We start from the raw sequence: 12,267 nt of genomic DNA on the forward strand, positions 1-12,267 counted from the left end.
AGTTTGTGTTTTTATGTGTCTTTGTTGTTTTTAAATGGTACATTCAGATCCAGCACACAATAACACAACTGATAGAGGCAGCAATAGACCAGCAAGTCGCATGTTCAGAAAGGTTAAGCTGCTTTTTTTGTCAACGGAGTCTGGTGGCTTTGAAGAAAGCATTTCTGTGAGACAGATCCGTGCTGTACGGAAGCCCTTAGCGGACATGCATCCATACATTTTATTTATTTGTGATAACAATGATCAAAACTCGTATCCTCAGAGCTGCAGAAGCACAAAACAAACATAGAAACAGGCTTAACTTACCTCATTGGTGTGGGCAATGGCAGCATGGCATGTCCTGCTCTGTAATATCACAGTGAGCAGCCTGTTGTTTTCTAGATCGACAGAAAATTATCCGGTTATCACGAGAAAACAAGCTTTGTTATCTCGAGGTAACGAGATAAATAAGTCCAGATCTTGAGAAAACAACAGGAAATGACTCGTTATCACGGGAAAACAGAGTAAATAAAATGTATGGATGCATGTCTGCATAGGGCTTCCATAGTTCTGTAATGTTGTCAAACACTTGTTGGCAAAAACAACTTTAACTCTACCGGAGCAGTTCCAGAAATGTTGCACCTATTCGTCATTTAGGCCCCAGAACATGCTAAAAAAGGGTCTCGATTTAAAAATAGCAAAAGTGCTCTACAAGTAAGGATATCTGAGATCGAGTCCTTATAGCTATTGAAAACTACTTTAGCAATTCACTTGTTTTCCAGCAGGTGGCGTTAGCTCACAGCAAGTCATGCATGTTGCCTTGAAGTACATTTCCACTTCAGTTTACCTTGAAGACATTCACAAGACACCTTAGTGCAACAGAAACAGAAACATCACCACATTAATAAGCATCAGAACTGACTGAGGTCAAAGGTCGAGCCCAATGCTATTCATATTAACCCTCCCCCTGACCTCAGAGCAGCTGTGAAATATACATGTGTTTGTAAGAGAGACAGCAAGGCAGAGATACAGAAGGCTTTTACATCCATTAGAGCACACTAAGAGGAAATCATTCAGTAGGAGAGGTCGATATGAGTAATTATATTAATAAGATAATTATCACTAATTGCCTGCTGTTAGCTCTTATATCAAACTCCGGATTTCTTTAAACAAGACAGTTTAGCGAGTTTATTAGTGAGGAACAGATAAGTGGTTCTATAGGTGTAAGAAGAGGACTCGCTGTTACCTTATAGAAGAATGAACCGGCTTTTATGTGATCACTTCTGAAAGCACTCTCCAAACACAGGCCTGACTCTGTGTTGATTCAGCCTGCTTTGGCCTTCACATCATTGTTAAGACAACAACAAGGGAAGATCAGAGCACAGAGGGTGAGTAAGCGAGGTTAATCTGGGACACATGACCGTTATGTCAGGGTTCAAAGGAAAGTAAGGGGGTAAATAATCCCCTGAGGGAAACACAAAGGCAGTTTTTTTTAAATGTTACCTATCTTTAAGGTTTGAGTGACAATAATTCTGCTTCTTAAGGCCCGATCAGACAGGCCGCGTTTTGCAGGCTGTAAAACACGAGGCGCACCGCACTACCTTTTTTGTTGAAGCCTACGGTTAAAAAAAGAGCAGCTCACTGCACCTTTTTTTCCTACTGTTGTTAAGGCAACCACCAAATCATTGGCTGTTATTAACTTCACCGTTATATTGTAAACTGAGAGAAGGCCTGCCTCTACTTTCATCCGATTGGACAATCAGAAAAAACGGCCATGACGTTGGGCGCTTTTCTGCTTTGAGTTTAAGTTTTTTCAACTCGAGGCGCTCAGAGTGAAAAAATGTGAGGCGCTCTGCAACGCAAAAGCAGCACACAAAAGTTTCCCTCTCATTGAAAACAATGATAAAAAAGCCAAAGAGGTGAGGGCTGCAAGGTGGTGCAGTGGTTAGCAGTGTTCACTCACAGCTTGAAGGTTCCTCGTTCGAGTCCCGGTTCAGACGTAGTGGGCCTTTCTGTGTGGAATTTGTATGTTCTCCCCATGCATGCATGGGTTCCCTCAGGGTACTCCGGCTTCCTCCCACAGTCCAAAGACATGCTTGATTAATTGGTGGTTCAATTAATAGTGACTCTAAATTGCCCATAGGTGTGGGTGTGAGCAGGAACCTTGTCTGTGTTTATGTGTCCCTGTGATTGACTGGCGATCTGTCCCCACCTCTCGCCCAATGACAGCTAAGATAGGCTCCAGCCCCTCCGCGACCCAGAACAGGTTAAGTGGTATAGATGATGGATGTAAGAAGTGGGCTTAACTTATTGATTTCAAAAGTAAAGCCAATGTGTAACTGTCTTAAACCTGCATTCTTTCTAATGTCCAGCAGGGGGCGACTAGAGAAGTCAGATTATAAAGAAGTCTCACTACTTCTTATAAGTTGCTCACTCTGTGATTTCAACCAGGATAGAGATGTAACCATGTGTATCTATCCTCTTGTCCAAATATGGTCACGTCTGTTTCCAAAAAAAAGATAGAAAGGGCCAAAATATCAAACTTAAAGGGCCATTTCGCTTATTTTCAACCTGAGTCCTATCATGCTATTATGGGGAGCTAATGCCATTATACTGGGGAAAAAAATGCAATTTCACTCTGTGCCTTTGGAGGACGCTTTCCACTTCTCCAATGGGCCCTGGAAAACCTCCACCAGACTATGTAAAACGCGTTAACTGGCTGAGGCCAGGGAGCTCGCTAAACTACACTTCTTCAATCTAGGACGCCCGCCTCTGATGTCATGTCTCGTTCAAAATCGTCAGGTTTGAAATGTAGACTGCAGACCTGAAGATTTTTTAGACGATCCACCGGTATGTTCTCACCGTATTTCACATTCTGTCCCGCTCTGACTCATTGCCTGCAGTGAAAACAGTAGTGTTTCACTCCAGTGTCTCTCTCTGGGCCGTTCCTTTCAGCGGGAGGGGCACAATGCACGCTGGGTGTTGTAGGAATGTAGAATGGGCGTAACTACGAGCTGTTTGTACAACTTTCTCCACGGCTATGGCGCCAATTTCAAATATTATTGCTTCTATCGGTTACAGAGAACACCAGCTTTGACTGACAAGGGCTTTTTCCAGGGGCGAACTGCTCCTTTAAAGCTGCAAAACAGAAGTCCACAAACCAGTGGGTGCCGTCACTGTAGCTACGTTAACTTGGAGCTCATAGACTGGATCGTCCATTACACTCCACAGTACAAAAGTAGGCGGAATAAACAGCAAACTGTACAGAGCTTTTTGTTGATCTTTAAGTCTGTGAGGAATAGCTTGACTTTTTGGGAGATGCAAGTATTATCCCTCTACCTGAGAGTTCAATAAAAACATCAATACCATCTCTCGTCTGCATGTTAAGTATGGAGCTGGAGCCAGAAGGCAGATAATGTGGAATACCTCACAGGGCATCTTATTTTCTGTGTCTTCTTGTTTTGATCTAAATATTACAACAGCAACAACTGCAATGCAGAGGAATGACATGCAGCACGGACTCCAAGATGGCTGCCTTGAACTTAAATGTAAATGGCTCGACCTTTTTGTCTCCCTGGCTCCATCCTTTTTACTTTGGATAAACTCCTGCAGCAACTAGAATGATTGGCGACAGACAAGAGGAAACAACATTGTATCCTCATTCATATCTTTGGAAAAGTCATGCATATTTTTACATCTGTAGTACTAAAAATATCCAAGTTATTGGCATTTCCAGGTTACTGTTTTTCTGGCGTTTGCTTGTCTGTTTCACGTACCCTTTACCACCCCCCCACCCCCCTTTCCACACACAGGGCAGGGTCTATTTCAGGCACCCCTCAGCTTCTGTTTTGAGGTCTCTTGTGTGTGTGGGTATGGCTCCCCACATTACAAGCCTAATACCTCAAGTTCGTGTTCTGCTTCTGGGTCCTTTATCACGGTCGTAACAGCAAGGTCAAGTCTATTTTAAGGTACAATTTACTGTTGGTTAAATTGAAACTGTCGGCTTCTTGTTTGAGTGAAGTATTAACACTCTTTAACCTTTTAACACAACGGGACGTCTCCTAGCAACGCCCTGCTTTGTCCAATCAAGTAAAATTGTTTTACTAATAATCTCACAATCATTAAAGCAATACATTCACAGCTGGGGCGACTGTGGTAGAGTCGTCTCTGAATCGGAAGGTTGGTGGTTCGATCCCAAACTCCTTCAGTCTGCATGTGGAAGGTGTCCTTGGACAAGATGTGATGACAGTTGCAGCCTCTGCCGTAAATTAGAAAGGTGAATATGACGTGAAGTGTAAAAGCAGTGATGTTAATGTAATAATCTTGAAGATTTTCATGTAAATAAATGTCTGTTAAGTCACTCACATTGAGTCTGTGGCCCACTGATGAAAGCCTTTGCATTTGCAGTTACAGACTGGCTGTCTGTGGCGACCTTTGTGGATAAAATCACGAGCGGCTCCCAGTTAGTGACGCGTTTTCCATCAGCCAGCAGTGGTTGGTCTGCCAGAGAGGGTAGGCGGAGCTAAGCGGCTGCTTTTCCGCTCTCAGCAAGTGTTGCGAGTAAACAGTAATCTACTATGGCTGAACAAACAAAGAAAAGATGGATGACTACAGATACAACTTCAACAATAAGTGAAAATCCAAAGAAAAAGAAACAAACTCGACGCTCAGATGAAGCAAACAGTCTGAAAAGGAAAGCGACCGTCAGCCAGGAAAATCAAGAGTTACAACCAGAGCCAAGCGTGGACGTCACACATGCGACACTGTCTGGATATCTGGGAAGTGTGCTCCTGCAATTACCATTTATCGCTATAGGAGCCGCCAAAGAGAACGAAACTGTAAAATGTTGTCTCATCGTAACCACTCTGCATTAATTTGCCATATGATTACCATTATAACCATGTTACATCATCTTATTTCATATTCTGACCAGCATCACCCCCTTGCCTTTTTTATACAGTGCTGTTTTACAAGTTTACTTGTATAAAAGAGAGGAAGTTTATGTTTGTCCAAAGAATGGACACCAGAGAAAAACTCATGGAGTGTCCTTAATGGAAAACATTCAAAGTAACCCTGTTCCTCCTTATTTTGTGCACTGTGTACATTTTTACATGATGGTAGGTTTTGTCGCATCACAAGAAGCCAGTTATGGTGGTTCAGACACCTGATTAGGATGCCTCCTGGGCGCCTCCCTTGCGGGGAGGAGCACCGGGGAAGACCCAGAGTTCACTGGAGGGACTGTATATGCCATCTCCCCAAGGAGGAGCTGGAAAATGTTGCTAGGGAGAGGGACATCTGGGTCAACTTGCTTCTAGGTTTTGAGAGTTGCTGTGTCAGAACAAATCACCTGGAGTCTGACATGGTCTAACAAGTGGATATCCAAATATTTGTTAACAGATACCCGGGCTGAGACTTCCTTTTCCTTGGGTTGTCCATTCTTTACAGTCCGACAAGAAACTTGAGAATTAAGAGTTCAGTTGGAGAGACAAGGTCTAAAATTGTTATCAGACCACATTTAACGGGTTCTAAGATTGCATTTTGGCCAGTGTGTCTGCAGTTCTATACATTTTCACCCATGAAATTCACCTGTGCAATGATTCGATATGGCAGTGTCATCGGTGAGTGAAGAGGAATCTTTCTATGGGAATAAGGATCATTTAGATTAGTTTGAGGAGTGCCTATGGTTTACATGCTCCATGTTTTCTTACAAGAGTGTCATATAGTATGGCACTCAACTGGTCTGGCCTTAAAGCCCATCCAGTGAAAATCCAGTGTTTAACCTTGTAAACATCTCCATGTGGTGTTCTTCATGTGCTAACAGACACATCAGGGAAACATAAGCAGTCAGCTCCACGGCTGGGCCTGCCTGCTTTTAAACTGCAGTGTACCAAGGACAGGCTGAGCAACACGTTTTCAGATTGGCAGGTTTGAGATGTCACAAACCTAAGGAGCCAATCCCGTTAATGGACGGGGTGACGCTATGCATATCATCATGTGTAACCTATGGCAACCACTTCAGCGAAGCGCAAGCTAGCTGTAACCGTCATCGTAACTTTTGCAAACTCAATAATGACTGCTAACATTAACGTTGCGACTACTAATTACTACATTTCAAGCTAGCTAAGTTTAACAAGCTGCCACTAAGTGATGGCAGAGACGTTTTTTGATTGGCGGTTGTAAATGTGCACAGTGGGCGGGGGACTATGCACATTCAGGAATTTTTAATTAGGGAGAAGGAGGAGATGCGTTGGGAGGATTTTTAAACATATTTTGCAGTAAAAACATGTCAGACACAATTTATTATTTCAAGCAGAGCATTTTATGTCTTAAAACATGACTGGAGCTGCTCTCTAAGCCTTGACTCAGCCTGTGTGCACTGGGGTTTAGTCATGTCTTGGTCTCAGCTTAGTTGGACCTGACCACAACACGTGAAGACAAAATAACTTTAGAAACATAAACGTAACCTTTATCATGTTTTTACAATGCCTCCCTTCTTTGATGCCTTATAAACGGTGCACTAAGCCTCTTAAACCTGGTCTCCTACCGTGTATATGTTAAGCCTGGACCTCTTGCTCCATATTTCACTTGATGAATAATTGTTCTGTCCTGACTGAATTAAACAGCATGATGTAAAGCCTGACCCACATGATGAATTACTGTACTGGGGAATTTCTGTCCGACCCATTTTTAGAGATTACGTATTATTAACTCCTCTGGATGTCACATCCTGCTAATGAATAAATCAATTATTCATCCATTTTTTAATTTGAAATAATCTGACAGGGATGAATGGGTTGCAACAAGCTTTTTTTAGTGGTTAGAAAGGAAAGCCCGGCATCTGCATGGGGAATATTTCAGCCTCAGGACGTATACATCACTCTCTGTCCAACTCTGCTTTTGTTCCCTGATGCATGGTATCAGAGTTTGTGTTTTAGTAGTTTATTACTCCTAAGTTTGCAGCATTGCAGCAAGAGCTCACAGGCTCCATTATTTTGTGGTATTTCAAGTTTTAAATAATCACCACTGACCTGTTACATGGACAGACCTCTCTACCTTTACATAGTTTTAGAGACTTTTCAAGACTAAATCTTTCGGTTGCAATTTAGTTTTTATTTACCAAACAGTTGAGACAGAGGCACATTCAAAGCATTATTAGAGGCTCAACATTGCTAAAATAAATTCTGTCTGACCAGGGAGTTTCTAACATTCAGGATTACAGGAAACAACAAGCTGAACAAAAGCATTAAATTTAGCTAAATTTAGTAGGAATAAGACTCCTCATTGTCATGACTTGTTCTTTCTCACATGTAGAGGGGGAGGTTGTCAGATTCATTCTCAATGACTGGAAATACTCTTTGGTTAAGGCTGGAAATATACTTACTTTTTAACCTTGTGTTTGTGTGCACAGCAGCCTGTGACATGAATGTAATTGTTCACATACTTGCACTATGCACCACACGTGTTACTGGAGGAGACCTCTAGAGGGCTCACCAGAGAGCTCAGGCCGTATGCAACTACCGTGTGTAAACAACAGACAACACTCAAGGGACAGCTTTTGTGTTAGGTGGACAGAAGACACCGACATCCCCACTCCCTCCCTCCATGTTCCTCTGTGCACGGACGTAACTGTCCTGGACTTGTTTCCATTTAGTTTTGCAGGTTTCCACGTCGACTTCTAAAACAGAACTTATCTGTCTGCAACTGTTTGACAGGCATGTTTGTCTCTGTGCAGTGGCAACGACACATCGTACAAATGTGGATAATTGTGAACTTGGTCTATCAGCTTGTCTTCAGAACCCTGTCACATCCCCAATGCCTCTACACTGCCCCTACTGCCGATGTGCAGACTGCATCTCACTTACACTTAGCCTTAATTTTTGGGGGACGTGCACAGCCGACGCTCCAAACAGACGCAGGGAACGCGGGGCAGCCATCACGGCAAGCAGTTAAAAGCAAGTATATCCCCGGCTTAAGGCGAGAGGGTGCACCTGAGTAGAGTGTGCAGCTGTTTGCACTGATATAACAACAACATGGATTCGAAGGTGTCCCCAACACAAACAGTCAGAGTGAAAAACAATATCTAGTCAAGAAGAATAAATACATTTTTATTTATATAGCGCTAAGTGCTAACAAAAGTAAGTCTAGGCCGTGCTCTTCGTACGTAAAGAGTACGATCTGCAAACTCTGTGTAACATAACACTATCAACACTATCAACCTGCTCTGTTCACACATCAGCTCAGTCTGACATCACACTGACTTTGTATTAGGGGGCTGGCAGGAGAAAGTCCATTTAATGGTGGCTCCTCTGGCAGATCCTCTGGGTAGAGTCCGGACAGGTTTATGAGCTCCCTGCGTGAGAGCAAGGGGCTCCAAATCTGACTCTCTTTTTTAATAAATGCATTTTTATGACAGGGATTTTCTTTCAAACTTTGCACCTTGATTAACACAAACGTTTTGAAGGAAGCTGAAGGAAACAAACACAGAAACAAATTCTGGTTCTGAAGAGAAACCAAACATAAAATGATTGAGGATATTTAAGCATCTTTTGTGAAGGAAAAGGACTCACAACCATATTCCACTTCCAATATGAAATCTGTTACAGCATTAAATGTACAGACTGGAGAACAAGAACTGTCCATTAGCGCAGCATCGTGACTCTGTGCACTCTGAGAGCTAAGTGTATCATTCCACCTCTCCATATCTATGGAGCCTTTACTGGGCAGGAACTATTGATCTCTGTTACTGTAATGGCTCATGTATTTCCTTTTCTTCTTCCTTTTTTACAACCCTGCCTGCTAATTAGGAGACATCCAAGCAGAATTATGATTGCCATGGCAGCATGCGTTCCCTTTGATATCACCCTGTCCCACATGGAGCAGCTTATCACCAGTTTCTAAAATTAGCCCTCCAGTCTCTCAGTGGCAAACGCTGGATGGCCTTCATTCCTCTGCTCTGACCGGTATTCAGATCAAGTGTTGGCTTTTCTTTCATTTATGGACGTCTGGAAGTCTTATAGCCTGGATTAGATTGATGTTTTTAGAGGCTGTGTTCACAAGATCATATTTGGGATATTGGTGTTTACATGGAGCAGAGCATTTATGCATGAAAAATACTACCTACTGTTTTGGCTTATAACAGGCCAGTTGATGGTGATCAAACATGTCGACTAAAATTTTGTACAAGTTCAATGTTACGCTTCTTTTGGCTCGATTTTTTAAGAACTTAGAAATGTCTCTTAGGTATATTCCATGGCCGGACTTACACGAGCGACCTTACCACAGCCTTGAACAGCTCAGCACAAGTACATTACACTTAAACTACTCTTTGCAAAGGTATTCAGAAGTGGTCTGAAACTTGAGTACACACACACACACACACATACACACAGCAATAATTATGACCCCTGATAGGTGAAACACATTGGTTATCTCGTTACAATGGCCCCTGGCTGTGGGTGAAATATGTTAGGCAGCAAGTGACCATTTTGTCCTCGAAGTTGATGTGTTGAGGCAGGAAAATGGGCAAGTATAAAGACGTCAGCGACTTTGACAAGATGACTGGGTCAGAGCATCTCCAAAACTGCAGCTCTTGTGGGGTGTTCCCGGTCTGCAGGGGTCATGACCGACCAAACGTGGTCCAAGGAAGGAAAAGCAGGGACAGGGTCATGGGCGGCCATGGCTCATTGATGTCCGTGGGGAGCGAAGGCTGGCTCGTGTCGTCCAATCCAAAAGAAGAGCTACTGTAGCTCAGACTGCAGAAAAACTTGGTGTCAAAAGACATAGTGCATCGCAATTTGTTGTGTACGGAGCTGCGTAGCTGCAGACCGGTCAGGGTGCCCATGCTGACCCTTCTCCACCGCTAAATGGCCTGGTCTGATGAATTACGTTTTCATTTACATCATGTGGATGGCCGTGTGCGTCACTTACCTGAGGAAGACATGGCACCAGGATGCACTATGGGAAGAAGGCGACCCATTCTTACTTTGACATGTACCATGTACCTAAACATGTTGCAGACCAATTACACCCCTTCATGGAAACAGTATTCCCTAATGGCAGTGGCCTCTTTCAGCAGGCTAACGCGCCCTGCCACACTGCAGACATGGTTCAGGAATGGTTTGAGGAACACGACGACGAGTTCAAGGTGTTGACTTGGCCTCCAAATTCCCCAGATCTCAATCCAGTCGAGCGTCTGTGGGATGTGCTGGACAAACAAGTCCGATCCATGGAGGCCCCACCTCGCAACTTACAGGACTTAAAGGATCTGCTGCTCACTTCTTGGTGCCAGATACCTCAGCACACCTTCAGAGGTTTAATGGAGTCCATGCCTCGATGGGTCAGGGCTGTTTTGGCAGCAAAAGGGGAGCTACACAATATTAGGCAGGTGGTCGTAATGTTATGGCTGATCCGTACATCATTACCTTGTTTTCCAGCTATTATATCAAGATTTCTCAAAGCGTGAATGTAAGCTTATCCAGGTTTATGAAGTCAGAATGTTTACAGACAAATATAGAAAGAGGATGCTTCAAGGGCCGATCATAACCAGGATACTGATATCTGTGTAAGCAACACAGACAGTATTAATAATGGTTGTGGCCACCGAGACATCACCCAGAGGTTTGTTGACTGTGGTTTTAAAACCTCGAATTAGGCCATCATTTATGGAGCCAAGCTGAACAACCAAATTCAGTTAACTTAATTCGATTGTTGATGGCTTTTCTCTGCAGAGAAGAACCAACAATAATCCTAACTCTAAACACGGGCCGACATAAATAAATAGATGAATAGAGAAATGAGCCTTCAGAGACCAAAACATGGGGCTCTATGGGGACTGACTCACTTTTGGAGTCAGCCTCAAGTGGACAGTGGAGGAACTGCAGGTTTTGGTACTTTTACATTTGCTGTGTCCGAAACCGCATACTAACGTACTGCCTACTACATACTCAAACAGTATGTACTGCATACTGCCTACTAACCTGACTATTAGGATGCCGTTGGCATCATACTCAGAGCCGTCCTCTCCGTATCACGTGACTTAATCGTTTACGTGTGTCCGGTCTGATCTCCGGTCAATCTCCGCCATAGTAGAAGCTGAATAGCCGTAATGCATTTTGGGGCAGTTGAGTACAACCAGTTAGCTCCCTTCTCATACTCAAACATCCGGGCCGATCTAGTATACATCCGGGCATCTCTCGCATACACAAAATTGCATACTATGAGATGGGAACGCATGACATACTCAATTTTACGTCACGGTTAGTATGATTAGTATGATAGTATGCGGTTTCGGACACACCTTTTGACTTCATTTTCCAGCCCTGGAGGTTGCTGCGCGGTAAACACATGCAAGTGAATTTAAACGCACTTAAAGTAGGGGTACCTAACCTGTGGGTTGTGACTTTCCAACTGTTATATTTACTTCAGGGTTCTAAAAATGATTCATTTCACTCTCGGCTAGAAGTGCTGACAAGTCTAACCTCTGAGCAGGGCTCACGAGTTGGGTTTGTATCGTTTTAAAGGCTCACAACAAACTGTTTATTACTTCAATGCTCAAACTAGTTAACTAAAAGTACACCTGAGGACTCAAGGTTAGATGGGAAGAGAGCGTTTTATTGGCACGTACGAGCATCTAAAGCATGTTTTTATGTATTCATATGTCGACACCACAGCAGTAAAACACATACCAGACATTGATGTTGCGGTCATGTGACTTGTACACAAATGGAAGGCCACATTCTCCAGAGAGCAGCCATTATAACTGTTTGCATTTTAAATGGAGCTATAGAGAGAAGTGAAGAATCGTATAGTGAAGCTCTATTACTGTAAACATTAGGTCAGTGCAAACAGGAGAGGTCAAGGAGGGAGCAAACATGCCGGTCATTCCACACTTGTTGCATCCCTTCGAAGAAGTACCAGAAGAAGAACCAGCTCAGTTTCCTGCTCTGGTATCATTAGTTCTCATGATATCTGCTCTTCAGCTAACAAATAAGAGTGTTAATGCTGATCTCTGCACAAAGTCCAGTCTGTAATAATAGCTTTTTTTAATTCAAGCCAATCTCCAAACACTGGAGAAGAATCAACAGACAGGAACAGCAACTACACAGAATATAAATTTACATTAATTTAAATTCAGAATGAGTTATTTTGAAATATTAAAGGCTTCAGTAACTGTGTTCCTTTAGGCTCTCAGGCTTTGAGTGCGTGTGAAAACTACTCAGATGAAAAGTCTGATTTCACAGTCGAACGCAAAAAGCTTCACACGGTGCTGAAAAAAGCAACAATACTTAC

Source organism: Semicossyphus pulcher, unplaced genomic scaffold, assembly GCF_022749685.1.
Source record: "Semicossyphus pulcher isolate SPU_LCO1_2020_fin unplaced genomic scaffold, fSemPul1.0.p SCAF_5, whole genome shotgun sequence".
NCBI classification, from domain to species: domain Eukaryota; kingdom Metazoa; phylum Chordata; class Actinopteri; order Labriformes; family Labridae; genus Semicossyphus; species Semicossyphus pulcher.